The sequence below is a fragment of the Antechinus flavipes genome, chromosome 2 (assembly GCF_016432865.1).
Source record: "Antechinus flavipes isolate AdamAnt ecotype Samford, QLD, Australia chromosome 2, AdamAnt_v2, whole genome shotgun sequence".
Classification (NCBI taxonomy): domain Eukaryota; kingdom Metazoa; phylum Chordata; class Mammalia; order Dasyuromorphia; family Dasyuridae; genus Antechinus; species Antechinus flavipes.
The window spans coordinates 363,875,590-363,900,572 of record NC_067399.1 but is presented as its reverse complement, the minus strand read 5'-3'; the positions used below and the strand labels follow the sequence as shown (position 1 = coordinate 363,900,572).

The following is a 24,983-nucleotide window of genomic DNA, read 5'->3' as shown; positions in this document are numbered from 1 at the left end:
TGTGATGACTCACAGGAAAGAGGCAAAATCAAACAGAACACATGAACAGCTAGAGAGCAACAGTGATCAGAATTCTAACTTCTTGTAAAAAGCGAGGTGAATAATTGCTAAAATTAGTAAATATAAACAGCTTAAAATGTATTTCCTCCCACTATTAACTTTCAAGTATACGATTTATTTTGAAGCCTATTTCCCCTTATCTTTATGTCTATACTTCTAATAGTAGCTAGGAGAATTTTGGGGGACTTGGAAAATTTTCCTAGGCTCAAGACACCTTTAAGGCCTTGAAAAATTTGAGACCATCCAAAAGCAACAAAAACACCACCTCAATTGCAGAGTATTACCCACAAATTGCCAGCATGATGTATTATCTCTAAACAGGTCTGAAGTCAATGAAATTTGTCATTCTTCTTTCCCATTCTATGACCAAATAACCCTTTTTCTGGCCCCTGAGGAAAGGATACAATAAACAGATTTTATAGTAATATATTGGAAAATTTATGTTTCCACTTCAGGCAAGACAAAGAAAGAAAAATGCATGATGAACAAAATAATAGACAAAGCTTAACTCAAAGAAGTAAATCAGAGATGAGAGAACATTAGAGGTTATAAGGAAACCTTGTAGTATTGCACAAAGTATACTCAGTTACCTATGCAAAATAAACCTGAGCAATTTAAGATTTCTTTACACTGTAGTTTCTTCATCTGTAGAATGAAGGTGTCAGATCACAAGGTCTCTGAAATTACTTCTTGCTACATGATCCTACTCTTAACTTCCTTAAGTTTTCCTCAAATTTAGTAATATCATTATGCATAATCTACTAAGGATGAAAGATCTGCCTTTTCACATAGGTAGTAAACAACAGACTATATCTAAATCTACTTCCTAAGTCCACTTTCCTATGTATACTACTATTATCATTTGCTGAAATCTATAATAACCAAATAAAAACTGCAGGGAGAAATGAGTTTGTATGAAATTGCATTCTCCATGTGAAAGACGACACCATCAAAGCAAATCAGACCCTGAATTAATTTGATTTCCAGACTTGATACAGATTTACAAGAACCAAATTCCAATTATAGATAACTCTCACAATCTACTTCTTTTGTTCTTATTCACATGATGCTAAATGGAACTGGAGAAAAAGTACTGATTTCGTCAACTATACAATTTTGATTTTTGATCTCAATTGGATTCTCACTACTGCACAGCAATCATTCTATTATTTCTTCATTGACTCTTCATTCTATTCTATTGTGTTTATTTCATACTTTCTCCTCTTTCTTCAAGGCTTCCAGAGATCCCAAGCTCTTTATTTACTTTTCTGAAGTACTCTCATCATAATTCATTGAAAAAAATTTCACTGTTTTCAGCTCCCTCTTCTTTCTTCTTAATCTTATACAAAATTAGGTAATAATTATTAATTTGCCAGATTTTATGGCTTTTTAAAATAAACCCTTGGGACAGCTAGATGGTGCAGTATATAGAGCAACAGCCCTGGAGTTCAAATTCAGCTTCAGACACTTAACACTTATTAACTGTATGACTCTGAACTCAACTGCCTTGCCTCAATAAAGAAACCCAAAACCACCCTCCAAAAACCCTAATTCTTTTTTAATTTTATTTTTAATCTGTACTCTCACACATTAACCCTGATACCCCTCAAACTTGAGAATTAGAAAAAAAACAAATAAAAAACATATAGTCAAACAAAAGAAAAATCCACATTAGTCATATACAAATCAAACTGTCTAATTTTTGAACTAAATCCTTAATCTCTGTATCAGGAGGCACGTTTTATCATCAATCTTTTTGAATAATGGTTGGTCATTTTTCTTTTGACTGGGAAACTTTTTGGGATTTTGACAGTGATGTTCCCAGGATTTTTCATTTGGAGATTTCTTTCAGGAGATAACTGGTGAATTCTTTCTATTTCCTTTTTGTTCTCTGCTTCTAAGAGATTTAAAAAAAAAAAGATTGTGGATATACTTATAATGCCTGTAACTTCCACTTTACAGGTTATAATATAAAATGCTATATAAATAAAAAAAAATTCATGTAAAGTGCTTCACAAAATTTAAGTATTATTTAAACATGCCTCCTTGTTATGGTTATTGTTATCAAATTGAGTTAAAATCTTGCACTAAAAATATGAGCTAACTAGCCTTGGGGGAATTTATTCATCCTACCTTTTAGAATATGGGTATGCTTTTTAGAGAATGGGAAATGTTCTCAGCAAACATGATAAAACAAATGGAAATCAACAGCATATCAGTGCTGTCCCATACATTTTCTGGAAACTAAACAGAAGATAGCAATTTTTCAATACTTAAAAAACAAATCAGTGAGCAAAAGCTATAGTAATGCTATACCTTGAATAGAACTTTATTCCGTAAATACCTCTTATATCTTCTTAAAAATCAAGTTAAGTGTCTGTATGGAAAAGACTAAGCACCACAACAGCCAGTACAAACAATGCTACTCTTCAGTGTACAAAAGGTCACAACAGCTCACCACCAACAGAAAATAGAACAATGTACATGTAGGTATTTTCTACAAGTATAAATTTTCATGCACAGTAATGGGGAAAATATATCAAGTAATTGCAAAATCATTTACACTTAGCAACACTATCTGAAAAGGTAGCTCAGAATATAATAGCATCAAAGGACTTAAATCAAACAGTATCATTTATAGAGGAGAAAAGTGATCTTCAGAGAGGGAAATGGACTTGCCAGAGATCATCATTCAAATCTAGGTACTTTGATTTCAAATCTCAAGCACTTTATTTCCCTATTCAAACCAAGAAAGGGAACAAGGTTTATACACCGTATAGACTGAATATGGAGAAAAAGAAGCATCAAGCATTGCTTACTCCTCCACCTTGTGCTACCAGCTGGCATTTTAGCTTCTCTTGGAACAGACAGATGGACCAAAGGTTTGATTGAGAAATTTTGCAGTGGGCAGTATAGAAAGGTAGAGATGTTTTGATGTTTCTTTTCCCCTTGGAAATCTTTGAAAGATAAATTCATTCTTAAGGAAGGAGAAGGGATTAGATAATAATGGGCAGTGAAAGTCAGCCAGATTCTTCACTTCATCTCTTAATAAAGAAAAGTTGGTAAAAAGCAATTCATCAAAGCAGAGACAGAAACAAATGATTTTCATAACCTAGATAATTAACCTCAGAAGTTTGCCAAGGCCAAGTGAATATCACACAGTGCAAACAGCTTAACAAGGTTGGAAAACAGGGCTTCTGCAGTTCCTAAGAAGTAGAAAATCTATTGTGTGCTGCAGGGGGAAACATCTTTTTTTCTTAAACAACAAAAATAACAACAAAGGCAAGAACAAGGCTTTGTAATCTTAACTTCCTCTAGGTATGAAGTAGATATTTTAAAAGTTGCTCCCATTACAAATTCTATAAATCTAGCCCAGAATTCAATCTAAGGTAAGAACAGTTTTTTTTTAATTTTAAACAAATTTGATTTAAATATACATACATATATATGAAATATAAAAATCATTCTTAGCTCCTAGAGTTGTATAAAAACAGCTAGTGTTTGTTTGCCAACTCTTGATCTAGTCTATGAGCTTCTTTCCAGGAAAGTGATTGAGTTCTTTAGGTTTTTGAGTTGCATGTGCAATTTGGCACCTGGATGATTATGATTTATATTATTCTCATTCCTCCATTTCTCCCCTTAAAGACAGAGGATAAGTTTTCTCAGAGTTTAATGCATATAATAGTATTGTGGTGGTTTACCAAACACAAACCCAATAATGAACTCTGAGTCCCAGTTGCAATCTATCAAGAATTTATCAAGTACCTATTCCTTGCTAGCATTTACTACTTGTGGTACTTGCTAGAGATATAAAAACAAAAGGTGAGGGACTTCCGGCCAAAATGGCGGAGAGCAGGCACACAGCTGTGTAAGCTCCGCGCTTTCTCTCACTATCCATTTCATTACAAGCCTCTGAATTACTGCTTGATTGAAAAAAAAACCCACAAATAGTTACCAAGAGAAGCCATCCTTGAGATTCGCCAGGAAAGGTCTGTTTTTGCTCGAGGGCAGGGATGGTTTTAGATCGGGCGCAGGCTGAGGGCAGCGGCAGCAAGAGCACAGAAGCAGAGCGGAGATGGGCTGGGGTGTGATCGCGGCAGTCTCTGCTGGGAGAGCTTTGCTACAGGACTGGATACTTTGCCCTGGCAGCAAGTCAGCAGCCCAGCAGAGAAGCTAAAAACAACCCCGAACAGCTGGAGTCTCTCAGGACCTGGCCACCCCTCCCCCACAGTGTCTCAGTACGCTCTCGGAGTCTCAGAGCGCAGGCTCAGCACAGTCTGGCTAGTGCCTTGCTGCTGCCCCCGCAGTCTGTAGAGGAAGCTCGGTAACACCACCCAGCCCCTCCTCCCAAAAAAGCAGACTCCATTTAGGGGTTCTTTCATTTTTTTCTTTGCTAGTTTGTCTTTGATTCTTTGACAAAATGAGCAAAAAATTGAAGAGGACTTTAACCCTTGACAGCTTCTATACAGATAGAGAGCAGACTCTAAACCCTGAGGAGACTAAAAACAGATTATCTCCAGATGAATCCCCAAAGGAGGAGATCATCTGTTCCTCAGCATAGATGAATCTCATAGAAGAAGTTAAAAAGGCTCTCACAAGGGAGCTAGAAGAAAAATGGGAAAAGGAGAGAGAGGCTTGGCAAGAGAGGCTGGAGAAGTCATCCCACTCACTTAAAGAGAGAATGGATAAAGAAATAAAATCCTTGAAAAATAGGATTAGTGAACTGGAAACAGAAAATAGCTCTCTAAAAAACAAAATTGGTGAAATGGAAAAAAATTCCATAGAACAAAAGAACTCAATTGGACAATTAGAAAAAGATTTTTAAAAAGTGAGTAAAGAAAATACTTCATTGAAAATCAGGTTCGAACAAATGGAATTGAATGACTCAAGGAGACAAGAAGAATCAGTCAAGCAAATCCAAAAAAATCAAACAATGGAAAAGAATGTGAAATACCTTCTTGGGAAAACAAAAGACCTGGAAAACAGATCCAGGAGAGACAATTTGAGAATCATCAGACTCCCAGAAAAGTATGATGAAAAAAGAGCCTGGACACTATTTTCCAGGAAATTATCAAAGAGAACTGCCCAGAAGTCATAGAAACAGAGGGTAAAATAGACATTGAAAGAATTCATCGATCACCTACTGAAAGGGATCCTAAAATCAAAACACCAAGGAATATAGTGGCCAAATGCCAGAACCCTAAGACGAAGGAAAAAATATTGCAAGCGGCTAGAAAAACCCAATTCAAGTATCGAGGAGCCACAATAAGGATTACCCAGGATCTAGCAGCATCCACATTAAAGGATTGAAGGCCTGGAATATGATATTCCGAAAGGCTAAGGAACTCAATATGCAAACAAAAATAACTTACCCAGCTAGAATGAGCATCTTTTTCCAGGGAAGAAGATGGATATTCAACGAAGTAAGCAAATTTCACCTATTTTTGATGAAAAAGCCAGAACTTAACAAAAAGTTTGATCTACAAATATAGAACTCAAGAGAAATCTAAAAAGGTAAGGATTAATCTTGGGAACTATATTTCGGCTATAAAGATGTATAAAGAATACATGTATACCTTGTTCTTGAAACTAGATGTGGAAAGGATATTATACCAGAGAAAGGGTAATGTGGGGGCACTACATCTCATGAAGAGGCAAAGGAAACCTATTATATCTGAGAGAAAGAATGGAGGGGGATGAATATAGTGGGTATCTTACTGCCTTCAGAATTGGCTTTAAGAAAAAAATTTTAGACATATTCAATTTATGGTGAAACTTCTCCCACCTCATTGAAAAGTGAGAAGGGAAAAGTGAAAAGGGAAGGAATAAGCTAAATGGAAGGGAATACAGAAACTGGGAGGGAAAGGGGTTAGATAGGGGGAAGAACTCTAAGATGGGGGGAGGGATACTAAAAAGGGAGGGCTGTGAGAAGCAAGTGGTGCTCACAAGCTTAATACTGGGAAGGGGGGTAAGGGGGAAAGAAGGGAGAAAAGCATTAACAGGGGTTAACAAGATGGCAAGTAATACAGAATTGGTCATTTTAACCATAAATGTGAACAGGGTAAACTCCCCCATAAAGAGGAAGTGGTTAGCAGAATGGATTAAAAGTCAGAATCCTACAATATGTTGTTTACAGGAAACACACCTAAAGTGGGGAGATACATGCAGGTTAAAGGTAAAAGGTTGGAGCAAAATCTACTATGCTTCAGGTGAAGTCAAAGAAGCAGGGGTAGCCATCCTGATCTCAGATCAAGCTAAAGCAAAAATTGATCTAATTAAAAGAGATAAGGAAGGGCACTATATCTTGCTAAAGGGTAGCTTGGATAATGAAGCAATATCAGTATTAAACCTATATGCTCCAAGTGGTGTATCATCTAAATTCTTAAAAGAGAAATTAAGAGAGCTGCAAGAAGAAATAGACAGCAAAACTATAATAGTGGGAGATCTCAACCTTGCACTCTCAGAATTAGATAAATCAAACCACAAAATAAATAAGAAAGAAGTCATAGAGGTAAATAGAATACTAGAAAAATTAGATATGATAGCTCTCTGGAGAAAATGTAATGGAGACAGAAAGGAGTACACTTTCTTTTCAGCAGTTCATGGAACCTATACAAAAATTGATCATATATTAGGACATAAAAACCTCAAACTCAAATGCAGTAAGGCAGAAATAGTAAATGCATCCTTTTCAGACCACGATTCAATGAAAATTACATTCAATAAAAAGCCAGGGGAAAGTAGACCAAAAAATAATTAGAAACTAAATAATCTCATATTAAAGGATGATTGGGTGAAACAGCAAATCGTAGACATAATTAATAACTTTCCCCAAGAACACGATAATAGTGAGACATCATACCAAAATGTATGGGATGCAGCCAAAGCGGTAATAAGGGGAAATCTCATATCTCTAGAGGCCTATTTGTATAAAATAGAGAAAGAGAAGGTCAATGAATTGGGCTTGCAACTAAAAATGCTAGTAAAGGAACAAATTAAAAACCCCCAGTCAAACACTAAACTTGAAATTCTAAAAATAAAAGGAGAGATCAATAAAATTGAAAGTAAAAAAAAAACTATTGAATTAATTAATAAAACTAAGAGTTGGTTCTATGAAAAAACCTACAAAATAGACAAACCCTTAGTAAATCTGATTAAAAAAAGGAAAGAGGAGAATCAAATTGTTAGTCTTAAAAATGAAAAGGGAGAACTCGCCACTAACGAAGAGGAAATTAGAGCAACAATTAGGAGTTACTTTGCCCAACTTTATGCCAATAAATTCGACAACTTAAATGAAATAGAAGAATACCTCCAAAAATATAGCTTGCCCAAACTAACAGAGGAAGAAGTAAATATCCTAAACGGTCCCATCTCAGAAAAAGAAATAGAACAAACTATCAATCAACTCCTAAGAAAAAATCCCCAGGACCAGATGGATTTAAATGTGAATTCTATCAAACATTTAAAGAACAATTAACTCCAATGCTAAAAACAAAACATGAGACTTTCCTTGTCTTCAAGAAGCTTATAATCTAAGAAGAAATTTTCCACTCAGTATTTCACCCATAGTACCCTATTTTAAAACATACCCATTTTATAGGTCTTAGATATGGCTTGTCTTGCCTTTAAAACAAAATTTGGCAGAGGAGAATACACACACACACACATACACTGTGTTTATATATACATACCCATGACAATGTTCATTAAGTAAGTTGGGCCTTTGTATGAGCACAAAATGTAGTAGAACGGACAGCCAAAAATAGCATCTGCAATATTTTGTAACTTCCATTTATCCATAATCTTAATAACTACAAATCCAAAAGCCCTTTAATCACATTTATGTCAAAGAACAAAATATCAAATAAATAAAAAACAGAAATTTGCTATAAAAGCAAGTGCCTAAAGCACATTTTTCAATAAACAAATAACTCTGGGGCCTCTGGATGCCCAGTTCAGCATTGGATTTGACTATGCTATGAGAAAACCAAAAGAAAGAGAACTTTAGTATTTGCCTTCAGAAAAATCTCGGTCTAATTGTACAGGCAAAGTATTATTATGGAAAAGAAATATAAGAAATTTATCTATAAAAGAGATATCACAGAGTAATATGAGAATGTTGAAATGAGAGGCAGGGACAATAAGGGATAACTATGTCCTGGGGGTGACTATGTATTTAGCTCAAATGTTGACATTTTTATTTATTTCATTTTTAAGTTTATGAAATAAAACAAGCACTTCTTTAACATAGTATACTAAAAAAAAAAAAAAAGATGATTGTACTTAAAATTGAAAATTTAAATGTAGAATTTGCTACTGCCTTTAAAAATGTATTAAAGTTGTCATGTAAATCTATTTTTTCCTTTCTCCTTCCCAATATAGCCTTACATAAATATTTTCCCAGAATGCTATATGTCAGAGAGTCAACAAAGAAGAATCAAAATTTCACCCAAAGAGCAATGGAATAGTGAATGTGGAGATGAATAGGCTATAGATTCTTAATAGTGATGATTTATATGTTAGAAATGATAAAGACATATGTCAAAGAATTTGAGAGTTGAAAAGGAAACTCAGTAGCCAAAGAGCCCAGCCCAAGTAACAAAAGGAATCTTTTTTATTGTGACCAGGGAAGGGACAAGATCAAGGATGAATATTATCAGAGAAACAGGTCAATCAGGCAAAGAATAAGAATGAGTAACCTATAGGTTAACAAGCTAATGTGTCCATCTTACAAAAGATTTGTACAATAACACATTACTTCTATTTGTATCAGTGGCAATAGTAGCCAAAGGGTAGAAAGGGGATTATGAAACTTCTACTAATAATGAAGATTTAGAATTTAAGGATGAAAAGCATAAGGTCTTTCATACAAATTTCTGAGGGAAGAATTACTCGAACATTATGACCAAGTGATCAGTGAAGCTTTGTCCTTTTCCCCAATCCTTAATTTTATTGTGTCTGGAAGCACCTTGGCAAACTGCCTATATCCTATATCTTATAACATCGTTATATCCAATAATATAAGCAGAGGCACATATCCAGCTAATTAAAACTAGAAAATTTCTCAAGAGGAAATTGTTGTTATTAGGTCTCAAAGATGATCAATGACCTCACAGGATGATATCTTGAGCTCAGCAACACTAACTAGCCTTCTCCTCTATCAGCATGGCAATATCAACAATTACATTCACTGTTCTCTTACTTTTTACAATCCTAGAACTGACTGTAGCCATAATTTAAGCTTATGTTTTTTTACATTGTTAATAAGCCTATACCTGCATGCCAAAGCCACGCTTACCACATAATGACTTGCCTGTGAATCTTATTTAAATGAAGCAGAAATGCACAACGTTGTCAGCCTCATTCTCTCTTCCAAAGTTACTTTAGTCCAGGGGCAGAACAAAAGTCAAGAACAGATTGTTCTCATCCACTGGATGAGGTTTCCACTGGAAAGGCTTCACATGCTTGGGTAGATAGAATAGAGGTTTATCAGGTATTCTCAACCTGGTTTAGCCTGTCTGCTAAGGAGGTTTTACTGGGTTGTGGCAACTGTGCATGCTACAGATTCTTGGAACCACAGGCAAGAACTGGGTGCCAGGTGGATCCCAAAGGCAACTGAGTAGCCTTGAAAAGGGATCTGCAAGCCCTGACACCAGAAATGCTAGTCTTCCATAAACACTGCTTACATCCCATTGAGAAGACATATAGTATAGTAAACAGAAGGTCATCCTTAGAGATGGGAAAACCTACCTCTTACACATATTGTTTCATTAATACTGATCCAGTCACTAAAATTTCTCTAAACATAGGAGACTCTTTATGACAATAAAGATTATAAAATATTCATATTTGCATTAATACAAGTTTTAATAATCATCTGATAAATGAGATTATTTGCCCAAAACAGATTAGAAAAAGCCATAATTCTCCCTTGCTTTAGATACCATTGTGCGTGCTAAAGGAAGACAATATGGTATAATAAGAAAAGATGAATGACGTAGAGTTTTAAGATCTGAGCTTAAATTCTAGTTCTGCTGCTTACTTACTATCTGTGTCATCTTCAGCAAGCTACTTCATCTTTCTTAGGCATGGATTTTTTTTCTATATAAAATGAGAGAGTTGCACTAGGTCACCTAAGATCTATAATACTATAACTTAATATCTATGAAAGCCTCTTGTGGCTCTTGATCTACAGTCATATGACACTGGCTTAATGTAGAGTCAATACAAGGAACATTTACTTTCAAATGGGGACACTTTTAGACTATCAGAATACTATCTTAACAAATGATCTGTGTGGACAATCTCCCTCCAGTGAGACGAGAGAAATGGGCAACAAACGAACATTGAGTCACCTAAATCTGCCTTTAGACCCATATGTACAGTCTTCCCAAGTTGACAGGCTTCATTTGACATACCCCATATTTTGTCATCTAAGGACCCAGTGGAAAACACATAATTCAAAAACTGGTGTATCACTTCACTTTTTCCATTAAACAAATCAAGCCTTATGGTAATTTTTTGATTTCACAGTTCTTTTCTTTACTAACAAATGAGCGACCTGGATTGATCTATCTTCTTTCTGAGTATAAAATCCACCTCTAATGTTTACTGTGTATTTAACTTTTAGATCTCCATTTGTTAATCTGTACGATGAGGGATTTACACAAAATGGTCTCTTGACATTTCTTCCAGCTCTACATCTATTATATACGGTAATTCATCCTTCATTTAAGTATTTTTTCTAGGGAAAAAAATTTAAATCGAGGTGGCAAAAAGTAAACAGAAACCATGAAATGGATACTTGAGCACCTGCCATGAAAACAAATGTAAGTACAAGTCACATGAGAATAGGGTTTTTTTAATTGAAATGGTAAAGCAAATCTAATCATTCTTCATCATGACAGCCCCTCAGATTCTAAAATTCTTTCAATAAAATATTTGTATCATAAACTTCATTACTCTAAAACATAACCTTCAAATACATAAAAAGAAGCTGAGATTGTCTAAAAATAAGTCTCATTCAGTCTTAAGAAAAATATACAAACTGACTTGAATATCAAACTTGTCCTATAGTTTTCTATAAACTTCCCAGAATTTGTTGCTTTTATTTCACATAGTTAGAAACAATATGTACATTGTTCTTGTAACTTTGCTTTTTTCATTTCATAAGTCTTTTAAAATTTCTTAATGTACCTCATATTTGTCATTTATAATGGTATAAAAGTATTGTATTATATTTATACCACAATTTATTCAGCCATTGAGAAATGGCTCAATCATTGGACATTCCAAATTATTACTATTATAAATAATGTTGTTGAAATTATTTTTACACAAACTTTTCCCCTTTCGTTAACATTCTTGGGATATAATTCTAATAATGAAATAACAAAGTCAAAGGGCATGAGCATCTTAACAATAGTTATCATTTAACTCAATATTATTTCCCAAAAAGACTGTACCAATTCACACTTCCAACAGGGACATGTATGGCATGCCTATTTTTCCCCCACAGTCATACTAACTTTGAGTGTCATTTTCAAACCATCTGTCAACTTGATAGTTGTACAATAGCCAATCAAAATTGCTTTGATTTGTAATTCTATAATCATTAAACAGTTTAAAATTTTTTATGTACATATAATTAATAAGTGTACTTTTAGAACTACCTCTCAGACACTTAAATGTCCTCCCACCAAGACTTGTCTTTTTTCTAGGAAAAATATTCCCAAGGTATTTTACTTAGTGCTGGTGTGAAGAAAATATCTATTTCCCTGATTATCCAGGAAAACCTCCGCTAATAGGTTCTCATTTGTCATTATTCTTTCTAATATGTGATACCCAGAACAGGACACAATAGTCCAAAAATGATTCAAGTAGAAGAAAGTAGAACTGAATTATCTTTTAACTTCCATCCATTCCTTGTTTTTCAAAAACTATACCTACACACACAAAATGCATTAACCAAATAATTTTTAATGCCTTAACAATTGAGGAAAATTATTAGCAGCATTGACCAAAAATCACCCAAAAGATCTCCATCAAAATGGTTTGTCTGATATAGAAAGCTACCACAGCTTGTCAAGAGGACATACAAGGTCATTCTCCAATCAAAGCACTGAGAGATAGAATAATGAGGCTAGGAGTCTGGTGACCTAAGCTCTAGTTCATGCTTTGCAATCTAAATAACTAGGTAAAACTAACTAGGGCAAAAGAAGCAATGTAACTTCTCTGAGACTTCTGTATTAAAAAAAAAATAAATCTCAGCTTACAGTTCTGCTGTGATATATATATGAATGTGAATTTGCACATCATTTTATAAATTGTAATCTTATTTGGTCATTACATACAGTAAGGCCTGTGAGGTAGTGCAAGTACTGTTATCGTACTTTACAGATGAAAAAACTGAGTCTCAGATAAGTGAGTTTCCTAAGCTCACACAGCTGCTAAGTGACAGAGTTAGGATTCAAGTCCTTATCCTCTGATTGCAATAAGGGCAATTATTTTCCTCCCAGCAAATCTAGTATCATTCCACAATACCATGTTGTTTCCCAATCTGTGAAAATAAAGAGATTAGGCCAGAAAATCTCTAAACCACCTTTTCTTCAGCATTTTAGAGTTTGTATGATTAGTTGGTTCATTCTGTAACAATTGAGTCTGAACAAACCTTACTTCTAGAGCTCATCTCAATCAGATGGGAAATGAGAATAAATTTTTTTAAAGTTAATTTAGGGGTTGGAGGAAATCTAGGTGTAGTGAGAGAAGTCAACCTCAACTTGTTCTAATGTAAAGACCACAGGGGGTATTTCATTGTTCCAATAAGAGAATGGAAATGAGTTGCAGACTATTTTCCCAGATGGTAACCTTGATTTGAAAAAGGACCTTCGATTGCCCTAGGCACCATCAAATCTGGACATTTTACAACCTCCCTCTTAAAATACCATATATTTGCAGCAGTAAAAGATGTTACCCATGAAGAATCAGGGAGTTTATTAATCTGTTTCATGGAAGATAGTTAGCCACTTCACATTATACCAAGATAGATTAGGTAAGCAACTGTGAGATCCAGGAAACATCTGCTAAACAAAATCAAAATTAATGGTAAACAGAATGGGATTCTTAATGGCTTTAGCTCATCCAGATGCAGAGAACAATAAAAGGGCTATTAGAGACAGCTGCCAATTAAAGACTAATTCCAAGTGCTTTCAAAAAGGAAGGTTGGAGCTCACTTCCCACGTTCCCAAGAACTGCTATGCCAGGTTGGTTTAGCACTTACACACCTCTGAACAAACCTTATAACTACCTCGGCTGCACTCATCTATTGCTCTCTGCCCTTCTCCTTTAACTGAGAAAGCATCCCTCCCCCAGCTGTGAGCTGCATCATCATAAGGCAGAGACTGTACTTACCTGTAATAGCACACTGAACAGCTTCCTGGGATGCTGGGTCAAACAACATGGCATTGGGGCCTGCCTACACATTTGCAGGCCCTAATCACAGAGCAAATCAGCCAGGATAGCTCAGATATAACCCCTCGTTGCTGAGAGGCAGATGACAAGAACTAAAATTGAAGTAACCACTTGCTCAGCTGTCTGGAAAGCGCCCTGCAGCTGTAATTGAGGGGGATGGGAATCAGTTAGAGAAAAATATTGGTTTCAGGCAGATGAATTCTGGCAATTACAATCACTACTGGCCTCTCACTTCTGATACTCTAAGACAAAGAGGAATTCACCTTGGTCTCCCTACCTTTGGCCAAATCTCCAGAAAGGATGGAGAATCCATTTTAGGGATAGATGAAGGAGTTATGAAAATAAGAGGCATTAGAACATAACTGCTCCTCACACCCAAAGGGAGGTAGGGATAGGGAAAGGATAGTGCTAGAAGTTCAGATATAGAACCTTAAAGAACAAGGTTTCACCTACTTATGAAAGGAACTAATTATTGAGCTTTTTGATTAACTTTGATAAATATTAATAAATATGTAATATACAGAGACAAAAATAAAGGAGTCCCCCTGATTCAAGGAGCTGACATCCTACTGAGGGGAAAACTATGTCTATTCAGGTTAGTAAAACAAAGTAATTTGGAGTTGACTTCAAGAAAGGTCCTAAGTATGGACTTGAATTGTGAATGAACAAATGAGCAAGAATGGAATCCCATGAACAAAACCCAGCTTAAGCAAAGACAAAGAGGAAGGAGCTAGTCATATACTGGGAATAATAAAAGTACCTAGAACCTAATGGAATGTCTTTGAAAGATTCATGTCAGAATTTCCTATCATCCATGACTAGAGCATGCTTAAAATTTAAACAGCAAAAAAAATGGGCACCTAAATGACACAGTGGATGGAGCATGAGCCAAGAGGATCTGAGTTCCTGAAGTTGGTCTCAAACATTTACTAGTTGAGTAATCCTGGGAAAATTACTTAATCCTAATTGCCTCATATATGGGGAAATGATGGGAAATCAGTATAGAGAGAGGTTATAACCAGATTACTGAAGACTTTTAAATGCAGTTTCTATTTCATATTCATTTCATTCTACTTAACCATCTCTCAGATTTCTCACTTTCCTCTCAGATTCCTTTACCAGACCTAGAAAACTTGGGGGGACAAAACAACCAAATTGACTCCCTGGACAGACAGGTCTGCTGGAAGCATTTGTGTGCAGAGAAACCTTTTCGATGAGATTAAGAAAGAGCAGAGTTGTTAAACAACTTCCATCAATTAAAAGATTTAATGAACCTTGCAACTATCATCTCAGAGAAAACTCTTGTTCCTACAGCAATACATCAAGCCCCTCGAAAGCAAATATTTCAGTTCCTCTAGTTGCTCTGGTCCTGTCAGTGCTAATGAAGCTCCAATACCCCAGGTTAGCCAAAGTTATTTAAAGCAGCAAATCTTGGAGCAACAGCTTCTCACTGACAAGTCAGACACTGAACTGAAAGAAAAACTACAAACAGAGAAGTAGGGGTATACTTCACAGAATACAAGCTTCTTGAGGGCAAAGACTGATTAATTGCTACTGTTAGGCCATCAATACCCAGCACTGTTCCTGGCACATAGGAGGTACTGAAAAATGTTTGTCAATTTATCTAGCATGTCAACAGGCAAAATAGCCTGCTACTACCAGATTTGCTCTGGGACTTATCAGTAACTGTTCTTCCACTATTAACAAACAGTACCCTCTCAGGTTTCATATAATCAATCTCATGAAGCATCTTTGAATGATTCACATGAGAATGTCCATCACCTGCCCCTAGAGTTCTACCATCCTATCAAAGTTAGAAGTAGAAACAATGACTAATCAATGACTTTCCTGAAGATCAGTTTGCAAGTAATCTTTGAAGGAAGCTCAAGAGGGGGATTGTTATATTTAAAGACATTCAGTCCTAGCTTCATTGTCCCTTAGGGTCTTGATCAACTCAAAATGAAGATAGTAGGATCAAAGACTTAGAAAAGGTCAACTAGTTCAATTCTGTTACTTTATAGATGAGCCATCAGAGGCCCAAAAAGTTCAAATGATTTGCCCAAAGCCACATTGATAGTAACTGATGGAGGGAGAATTTGAATACAGGCCCTCCAACTCTAATGAACTTTCCACTGTCATACTGCTTCCAGAAATCCCAAAACACCAGGGGAAGAAAAGTTTAAACATAAAATTTGTCTTTAACTTAAAGTATTTGCTGCTAGACTATGATTTACTTTTATTTAATGACAGAAAAATGTATCCCATAATTTCATCTCTCTACTTTTCTCCCCTCTTAGGACACACTGTGATCTTGAGAAGATTCACAGCCTGAGGCCTTGAATTGCCAAACAAATATACCTTAGACAGAATGCCCATAACTTCGTGATATTAAGGAAGAGATCTGACTGTTCCCACATTCATGACATAATAAATAGTAGATAAATGATGCTCTCTGGAGCAGGTAGGAGAAAATGTTATATAATATCAGGTCACATTTCCTAAAAATCTGTGTTGAGAACTGGTCTGCCATAAAAGCAGGATGATTTATTTGTAAGTAACAGAAATAATGACTAGGATGCTTTGAATTTTCCTCTGAATCTTATTTTTCAAGAATTTTGGTGACAAAAGCAGCAAATGGACTTGATCCCTGCCTCATGCCTCTTAGATGTCCCTGAGTAATAGAGATGGCTCCCGTTACAGCTGTGAGATCCCTATCACTCAAGATGTATTTCTACTTCAGGAATTAGAAACTCAGAAGAGATTAAATTTATACTCAATATAGAGATAAGGAAGTGGTCTATAATTTCATTGATATAGGAGACCCTTAAAGGAATTCTCTCTCCAAATGCAGGTCCAGTGATTTCTTTGTAACTTTTAGTCCTTGAGAGTTACCTACAACACTGATAGAGTTAAGTGATTAGCCTAAGGTCGTATGATCAGTATATGATAAAGATTACATTTGAACCCAGATATTTCTGATTGCTAGGATAGCTCTCAATTCACTATGTCATGCTGCCTTTCATATTCTAAAGACATTGCACACTCAATGTTATCAAACCAATAATAGCAGTCATGCATCTCCCTTGCTGTTTTATCTTCTTTCCATCTTATGCTATCCCTGTATCTTGGAACTTTTTGATCAATACCCATGTTATCCAGTACCATGCCATGAGCAGTATGACCTAACCTCCTTCCTCAAAGGATAATTCACAATTTTTGTAGCCTCTGGCACTGAACTCAGTTCCAATGACACATCAAGTGTTTCTAGGAGCACTATGGCCAATTGTTAGATTTGACTCTTCCCTACCGAAAGAGAAAGAAGGAAGAGATATGCCATTAGAAACATCCAGAGTAAGTGCCATTCTATTATTACATAACCACTAAACACTAAATGAATTGTACCAATCTTGGTTTGCATTTTTATGTAAATTTACTCATGAGTGTTGCAGTTATAAAGTATATTGGAATACTCCTAGAGTATGTAAGGAATTTACCTCTAAGGAGATGTCCAAGTTCTGGCTATCCATCATCTGTACTGGAGAAGATCCTTAGATCAAGAAAAGGCTGGGTATACATCCTTATTGTATTTTTTTTAAATATATGAATGCATATAGAAATATAGATGTCAATAGAAATGATTTAGTCAGTCCCTTGAACATAGTCTGTCATGTACCTTCTAAAATTGATCAGCAGATCATTATGGGATGGAACTAAAAAAAGTAGTCCTGTGCCCTTGTCCCTTCCTCATTATCTTTGGTTTCAAAGCCCATTATTTCTACTAGAAAAATACTACTCCAGGGAGATCATTAGGTCCAGATACTGGGTGGGGAACTCCTTCATAGACCTTGAGGAATATCTAAGTCACAGAGCTGGGTCAGGCTTTGAAAATTGCATCTCCAGCAAGGAATACTTCTTTCAATATTTCTCATTCTGTAACTAGATTATTCAAGCAGACATGTCATCTAGAAATGACTGTGCTAGATGAAGAGAATCAAGAGAAAGTCAGGTAGGGTATTACCAAGAAGTAAGCCAGTTTTCTCTATTTCCAACAACTCTATTGACAGGCAAGGACAGTAATGGGAACACAAAGCTCACTAGTTAAGGGAAACTTCAATTCCCTTAGTTTTGCCACTGAATTTTTACTTCACCCAATTAGTAATACATACCAGGATACAAATGATAGGAGGTCCAAAAAAAAAAAAAAAAAAGAAAGAAAAACGTTAAGGGCTAAAAACAAAAGGACAGAAATTTTACAGGAGTACAGTGGATCCCCACAAAAGACCCTAACTGGTATGTGGTAGACAAAGGTGGATCTTTAGTTAAAATCAAAAGCTATATAGGCCACTCTCCAGGATAGAGACAAAACAAGTAGCAATGGATCCAAACTAATGAGACAGGAAATTTTTCACTGCACACACACACACACACAACACACACACACACACACACACACACTTGCACACAAAGTCAGACGGAAGAGAATTTAGAGGTCATGTATTTCAACTCCCTCTTTTTCTAAATAAGAAAAAATAAAATTCAAGAAATTAAATGATTAGCCCCAGGTCTGACAAGTAGTGATTATCAAAATGAGGATCTGAACACAGGTCCTCAGAGTCTAAATCTAGTGCTTTTCCTCATGGGACCACAATGACCATATGCAGTCTTAAGGCACTAAGATTTAAGGAACACCTTCTATAATAATAAATAATTAAACACAATAATCATTATGCTTAAGAAGGGTGAGAAAGTTATTTCTAATTTGTTGGTAAGTGTTCTGGTAACTGGAAGATGATGTTCTATCTCTCTCATGTCTATTTCCCTGTCTGTCTCTGTCTCTCTGTTTCTTTCTATCTGTCTGCTTCTGTCTCTGTCTCTCTGTCTGTCTCTCTGTTTCTGTCTCTTTGTGTCTCTCTCTCTCTCTCTCTCTCTCTCTCTCTCTCTCTCTCTCTCTCTCTCTCTCTCTCTTTCTTTCTCTCTCTCTCTCCCTCACTTAACAGAGGGGTCTTTGCTACTAAAAGGATTTTTAAAAATGAACAAGAATAATCCTCTTGTGCAACCAGAAGATCACATAGGATTAACATTCATGGGATTTCCTCCTTAAGAAATGTCTTGCTAGAAGCAATAATGAAGGGTAAAAGAGGACATTATTGTACTTTCTTGAGAAGTAAAATAAATTAATTTAGAGACAATTTACTCTCCCCTTGCAGTTCAACTGACTTTTTTTTTTTTCAACAAACCTGAGTACAAAGATTTTACATGGTAGCTTCCTAACCTTCCTAGCAACTGAAATATCTTAAACTGTAAACTGGAAGTTTGTGGCAAGAACATTCTTCCTGGATAAAGGCTGGTTATTATCATGCCACTTTCAATGGAAGCTTGACACTTTATTCGCTTAAGAAGCTTCTAATCATGCAATGCTAGAACTTGCTCAGAAATGGCAACTCTTTAGACTTCAGTTCATTTCCCAGAAATTAGGGCAGAAGGGTATGATTTTTAAAGATAATTCCTGGAAATCGCTTCTCACAGAATTACACAGATCACTGCATAAGCTCATTATTTCACACACACACACACACACACACACACACACACACACAGCCACTACCATTACCAAAAAAATTATGTGAAATTCAAACAAGAGGAACCAGCAAATATGAAATCTCCTGCAGCAAATAACTTCCCAATGACAACAGCTGCAAAAAAAAGAAATGCTTTCTTACCTTTTCTTCTTGTGACTTCAAGGTTTCTAAATTCCTGCAAGGAAAGGGGAAAAAAGAGCTTATGGTTTTGAAATCTACAAGAATAATACACATGTCCATATCCCTGAAAATATCTGACCCCAACTATTCAATAACTTAAGGGCTAAAGACACTATAACAAGTCTTCTAACAAAATTTGGACTACCAAGCATATAATAAAAATAAATATTGGAATATTCTCTTGAGAGGAGGAAGGAAAGGGAATATACTAGGAAATGGTGTCTCTTCCATTAAAAATAAAAGGATTGAAAAAATTTATAAAGATAAACTTTCGCCTTTATTAAGCATATGGAATTTTATCAACAAATAAATAAGATTTTATTAAATACTTACTATAGCCCAGACACTGTGCTAAAGGTTGAAGTTAGGAATACAATAATAAAACAGTTCTTGCCTTTTAAAGCAATTTATATCCTATCAGAAGGAAGAGCATGCATATAAATAAAAGTATACACAAAATATATTCAAAATAAATAAAAGGCAAATTTGAGGGAGATCACTAGTAGTTAGGGGATAGTTTAAGAAAGGCTTTATATAGAATGTGTTACAGTAGAATTTGGGAGAAAACAAGATATTTTAAGAGGCAGAGATGTGGATGGATTCCAAGCATTAGGGAAAATAATGCAAAGGCTCAGAGATGGGAGATAAATTATAAGGATTATAACAAATCAAAATTTTTTTTCCTACCACCTTCTTAATTGCTGAGAAAACTTTCAATCTTAAGGAAAAGTCAATTGCATTTCTAACTTAAAGACCCTATCTGAGCAAAATTATGTTCTTGCCTCACCCAGCACTGTCATAAATTTCCATGAATAACATGACAAATAATTCAAGCAATATATGGTTTGACATGAACTACTTCTAGAAAGCCACAAGATGGTCCTTTCTTTTCAAACATTAATACATTTTACAGGCAATTCTCATATTTCTATTAAGTATGTTCCATAAAAGTCTTCAGGAACACTGCATTAGTAAACACAGGAAAACACAATGGTTAAGTGACTGTATCTCTAATCATGGCATTTATTCTAGCATTTTCCAAAGCAACCCAATAATTTTTCTCTTCCTTTTCTGGGAGTACTATGTTGTTTATTCAATAATAAAACTCAAGGCTAACAGCACTACAGCTTATAACTAAATGAAGCTTATCTAACACAGATATTTTCTCTGTAATTTATAGAAGTATTATTACTTTACCAAGGAACAATAGACAGTATTGTACTTGGGGGGCCATTATAAATATCAAAATCTTTTTTTTTGTAAAACCACTAATGATAATAGCTTATGCTTGTTATTTATTAGCTTCAGCCCAATGCTGTAGCTGGTTAGGATGCTTTTTTTTAAATTTTATTTAATAATAACTTTATATTGACAGAATTCATGCCAGGGTAATTTTTTTTACAACATTATCCCTTGCACTCGTTTCTGTTCTGATTTTTCCCCTCCCTCCTTCCACCCTCTCCCCTAGATGGCAAGCAGTCCTAGATATGTTAGATATGTTGCAGTATATCCTACATACAATATATGTTTGCAGAACCGAACAGTTCTCTTGTTGCACAGGAAGAATTGGATTCAGAAGGTAAAAATAACCCGGGAAGAAAAACAAAGATGCAGATAGTTCACATTCGTTTCCCAGTGTTCTTTCTTTGGGTGTAGCTGCTTCTGTCCATCATTTATCAATTGAAACTCAGTTAGGTCTCTTTGTCAAAGAAGTCCACTTCCATCAGAGTACATCCTCATACAATATTGTTGTCAAAGTGTATAATGATCTCCTGGTTCTGCTCATTTCACTTAGCATCAGTTCATGTAAGTCTCTCCAAGCCTCTCTGTATTCTTCCTGCTGGTCATTTCTTACAGAACAATAATAATCCATGACATTCATATATCACAATTTACCCAGCCATTCTCCAATTGATGGGCATCCATTCAATTTCCAGTTTCTAGCCACTACAAACAGGGCTGCCACAAACATTTTGGCACATACAGGTCCCTTTCCCTTCTTTAGTATCTCTTTGGGATATAAGCCCAGAAGTAACACTGCTGGATCAAAGGGTATGCACAGTTTGATAACTTTTTGGGCATAATTCCAGATTGTTCTCCAGAATGGTTGGATTCGTTCACAACTCCACCCACAATGCATCAGTGTCCCCGTTTTCCCGCATCCCCTCCAACATTCATCATTATTTTTTCCTGTCATCTTAGCCAATCTGACAGGTGTGTAGTGGTATCTCAGAGTTGTCTTAATTTGCATTTCTCTGATCAATAATGATTTGGAACACTCTTTCATATGAGTGGTAATAGTTTCAATTTCATCATCTGAAAATTGTCTGTTCATGTCCTTTGACCATTTATCAATTGGAGATTGGCTTGATTTCTTATAAATTAGAGTCAGTTCTCTATATATTTTGGAAATGAGGCCTTTATCAGAACCTTTAACTGTGAAGATGTTTTCCCAGTTTGTTGCTTCCCTTCTAATTTTGTTTGCATTAGTTTTGTTTGTACAAAGGCTTTTTAATTTGATATAATCAAAATTTTCTATTTTGTGATCAGTAATGGTCTCTAGTTCATCTTTGGTCACAAATTTCTTTCTCCTCCACAAGTCTGAGAGATAAACTATCCTATGTTCCTCTAATTTATTTATAATCTCATTCTTTATGCCTAGGTCATGGACCCATTTTGATCTTATCTTGGTATATGGTGTTAAGTGTGGGTATATGGTATTAAGTGTGGGTGAAGTCATTTTAAAAAATGTAAAAAATGTAGTACTAAATAAATGGCTAAAAGGACACTGATTTACATTATGAGAGGTGAAACAAGGCAGAGTATTTCTTTGGCCCTAGTCTTAGCTGAGAATATATGCATCCTATATGACTGTGTGGATTGAGTTATGGTATAAATTCATCAACAGGCAAGTTCTCACATATGGAAACTAAGAATAATGAAGATTGATCTTACATCAACCGCTTAATTTTCCCTTGAGTAATTTTTCAGCTGGTAGATGACATGAAGGGACAAAATTAGGGAAGGTTTGAGAAAAGATTAGAACACCACCTCCAAAACAGTTTTAGTTCATTCTGGTTAATTTTCTATGTTCCATCCATATTGAACACAATTCAGATTTTCCCATTTTGCTGCTTCTGTTCATATTATACCTGGAATGATATGTTATCGCTCTTTAACTAGCTATTATTCTCTTCATCCTTCAAGGCTCAGCTGACATAAGATGTTCTCCCTGAAATTTTCTCTAGTCAAAAGCGATACCTCTCTTCCTATACTTTGTAATTCTCCTAAGCCCCTTATTATATTCTGCTTCTTCTTGTCATTATTTCTGTCCCTTTGAACTATAAGAACTGTGTTTCATTTGTGTTTTATCTAGCTACTCCAAGCATAGGATGGGGAAGGAAAGAAGTACTTATATAGTACCTACTACATGTCAGGCACTATACTTAACACTTTATAAATCCCATTTGATTCTCACCACAACCCTAGAGGTAGATGCTCTTATTATCCTCATTTAACAGCTGAGAAAACTGAGGCAAATTGAGGTTAAGTGACTTTCCTAGAATCATACAGTTAGTAAATAAAGTTGAATTTGAACTCAAGGTCTTCCTGAACTGTGTGCATGTTTATAGAATTAGAAAAACAGCATTTTTCCTAAAATGAATTTTTACCCTTGTTTTAATTTGTAAATTTTTTTGTAGACATGCTTTAATTGGTCAATAACAACGACAATTAAAAACAATAATCCCACCAAATGTGGTCTTGATGAGGTTCAGATCCCCTCAGTTCCTAGTCAGGGAACCAAATGATGAGGTTTGGTGCAGGGCAGAGAGTTTTGGTTGGCGTAAAGATTCTTTGTGAAGGAATTTACCAACCCAAAAAGTTAGACTGACAAAAAGAAGCTTATTGTTGGAATTGAGAAGTCAGCCTTTGCTTGGAAGACTGACTTCCTCAGTGGCAAGGTTCTTTCAGAGAGAGATAAAGTTCCTAGCAAAGAAATCCTGGCAGAAAGATAAAGAGGGGTGTAGTCCTGTTAGGGAAATAGGTGAGAGAGATAAAGAAGGGTTAATGCTGAAAAGAGAATGTCTTCTCAGTGGGCAGAGGGTCCTCGCAGGCAGCTATGCCAAGGAGAGAGAGATTCCTTGGCATAGCATGTTCCTGCTTTGGGCCTCTGTGAGGAAGTGCCCCAAGTTGCCCCTTTTTATAAGGAATTTGAAACTTATTATCTTGGCTAGGGGCTAGGGGCAGTTTGAGTTGAAATAAGAATGAGATCTTTGAATTGAATAGAAATTTTCCAGTTGAATGAGTAGTCCTAGACTAATCTCCAACTCAATAGAGGTAGATAGAAATCTAGATCTCAGGCTAAGTAGGAGTGGTTCTGGACTCAACTAGTCCCACCAAGATAACAGGATGAAACCACGTTTTCTTGCTTCCCTGGGGCAGGTCTTTCTGCAAAGGCAAGGAGAATTTCTCAAGAGTTCCCCCCCAAGTCAGAACATTATTGGGGTTCCCCCATCAGTCTGACTACATCATAAGATGAAAAAAGAACCAGAGGGGTTTCTGACCCCTTATTTTGAATATGAGAAAATTAGAAGTCCAGAGAAAGGTTGATACTATAAAGAAGGAAACAAGCATTTATTAAGTGCCTACTATGTGCCAAGCACCCTGAAAATTACTTTACAGATATTTCATTTAATCTTTATAACAACCCTGGGAGCTAGCGTCTGTTGAGGAAACTGAGAGACACAGACATTAAACGATTTGCCCAGGGTCATATAACTAGGCAATGTTTGAGATCCAATTTGAACTTAGATCATCCTGACTCCAGAGCCCAGTGCTCTAATGATCGTGTGATCTAATTGTTGTACATTGCAGAACCAGGAAACAAAACCAAACTCTGATAGCAAATTCGTAGTTCTTTTTGCTATTACTAAAGAGAAACACATATATGGAGAACCACAGCCTACTGATACATACTGCAACTATTCAGGGTTCAGATTAAAAGTTGTCACAAAATCAATATGGAAGGGCAGCGAAATGGCACAGTGGATAGAGCACTGGTCCTGACGTCAGGAGGACCTGAGTTCAAATCTAGCTTCAGATACTTAACACCTAAAGCTATGTGACCTTGGGTAAGTCACTTAATCCCAATCACCTTGTAACCCCCCAAAAATCAATATTGACTTTTGAATTAGTATTATTGAAGTATATCTAGTCTTTTAGATCTTTCAGCTTCCCTTGTCCCAAAAACTAAATGACTTTGACTTTGTGAGTTTAGCTAAACTAATATCAGATGACCATTTCTAACATGAGTACAGATCCTCCACCATTCTTATCTTTATCCATTCTATTTTTTTACTCCATAGGCACAGGACTACTTCACCTTCCAAAAGGACTTTTAAATTCTACTTGGATTTTATAGCACCCAATGCCTTTCTTTCTTCCAACCCCAGTTCTCAGAAACCTAGGAAATCTGAGGTACATGATCTAATTCTCAATCACCAAGAACTCATGTTATACCCCAGGCTTGAAGCACTTTTCCTGATTTCCTAGTAAGACTCAGCTTAATATGTTGGAGAAAAGAAAACCTACACATTTCATTTATTTCCCAGACAAACTCTAGGAAGTTTGTCTATAGACAAAACTCCCTCCCTATAGAGAAAAGACCCCTGAGCCCACATGGCAAGATAGCTG

At 35.8% G+C, this 24,983-nt stretch overlaps 1 long non-coding RNA gene across 1 annotated transcript in view; it reads right to left on the bottom strand.

Moving 5' to 3' along the window:
* LOC127549832 (uncharacterized) overlaps positions 1-24,983 on the bottom strand; it is a 129,226-nt gene that overhangs the window by 57,588 nt on the left and 46,655 nt on the right. The window contains exon 3 of the long non-coding RNA XR_007950735.1: positions 19,251-19,284. This is a non-coding gene — a long non-coding RNA (uncharacterized LOC127549832). The remainder of the gene's footprint in view (positions 1-19,250; positions 19,285-24,983) is intronic.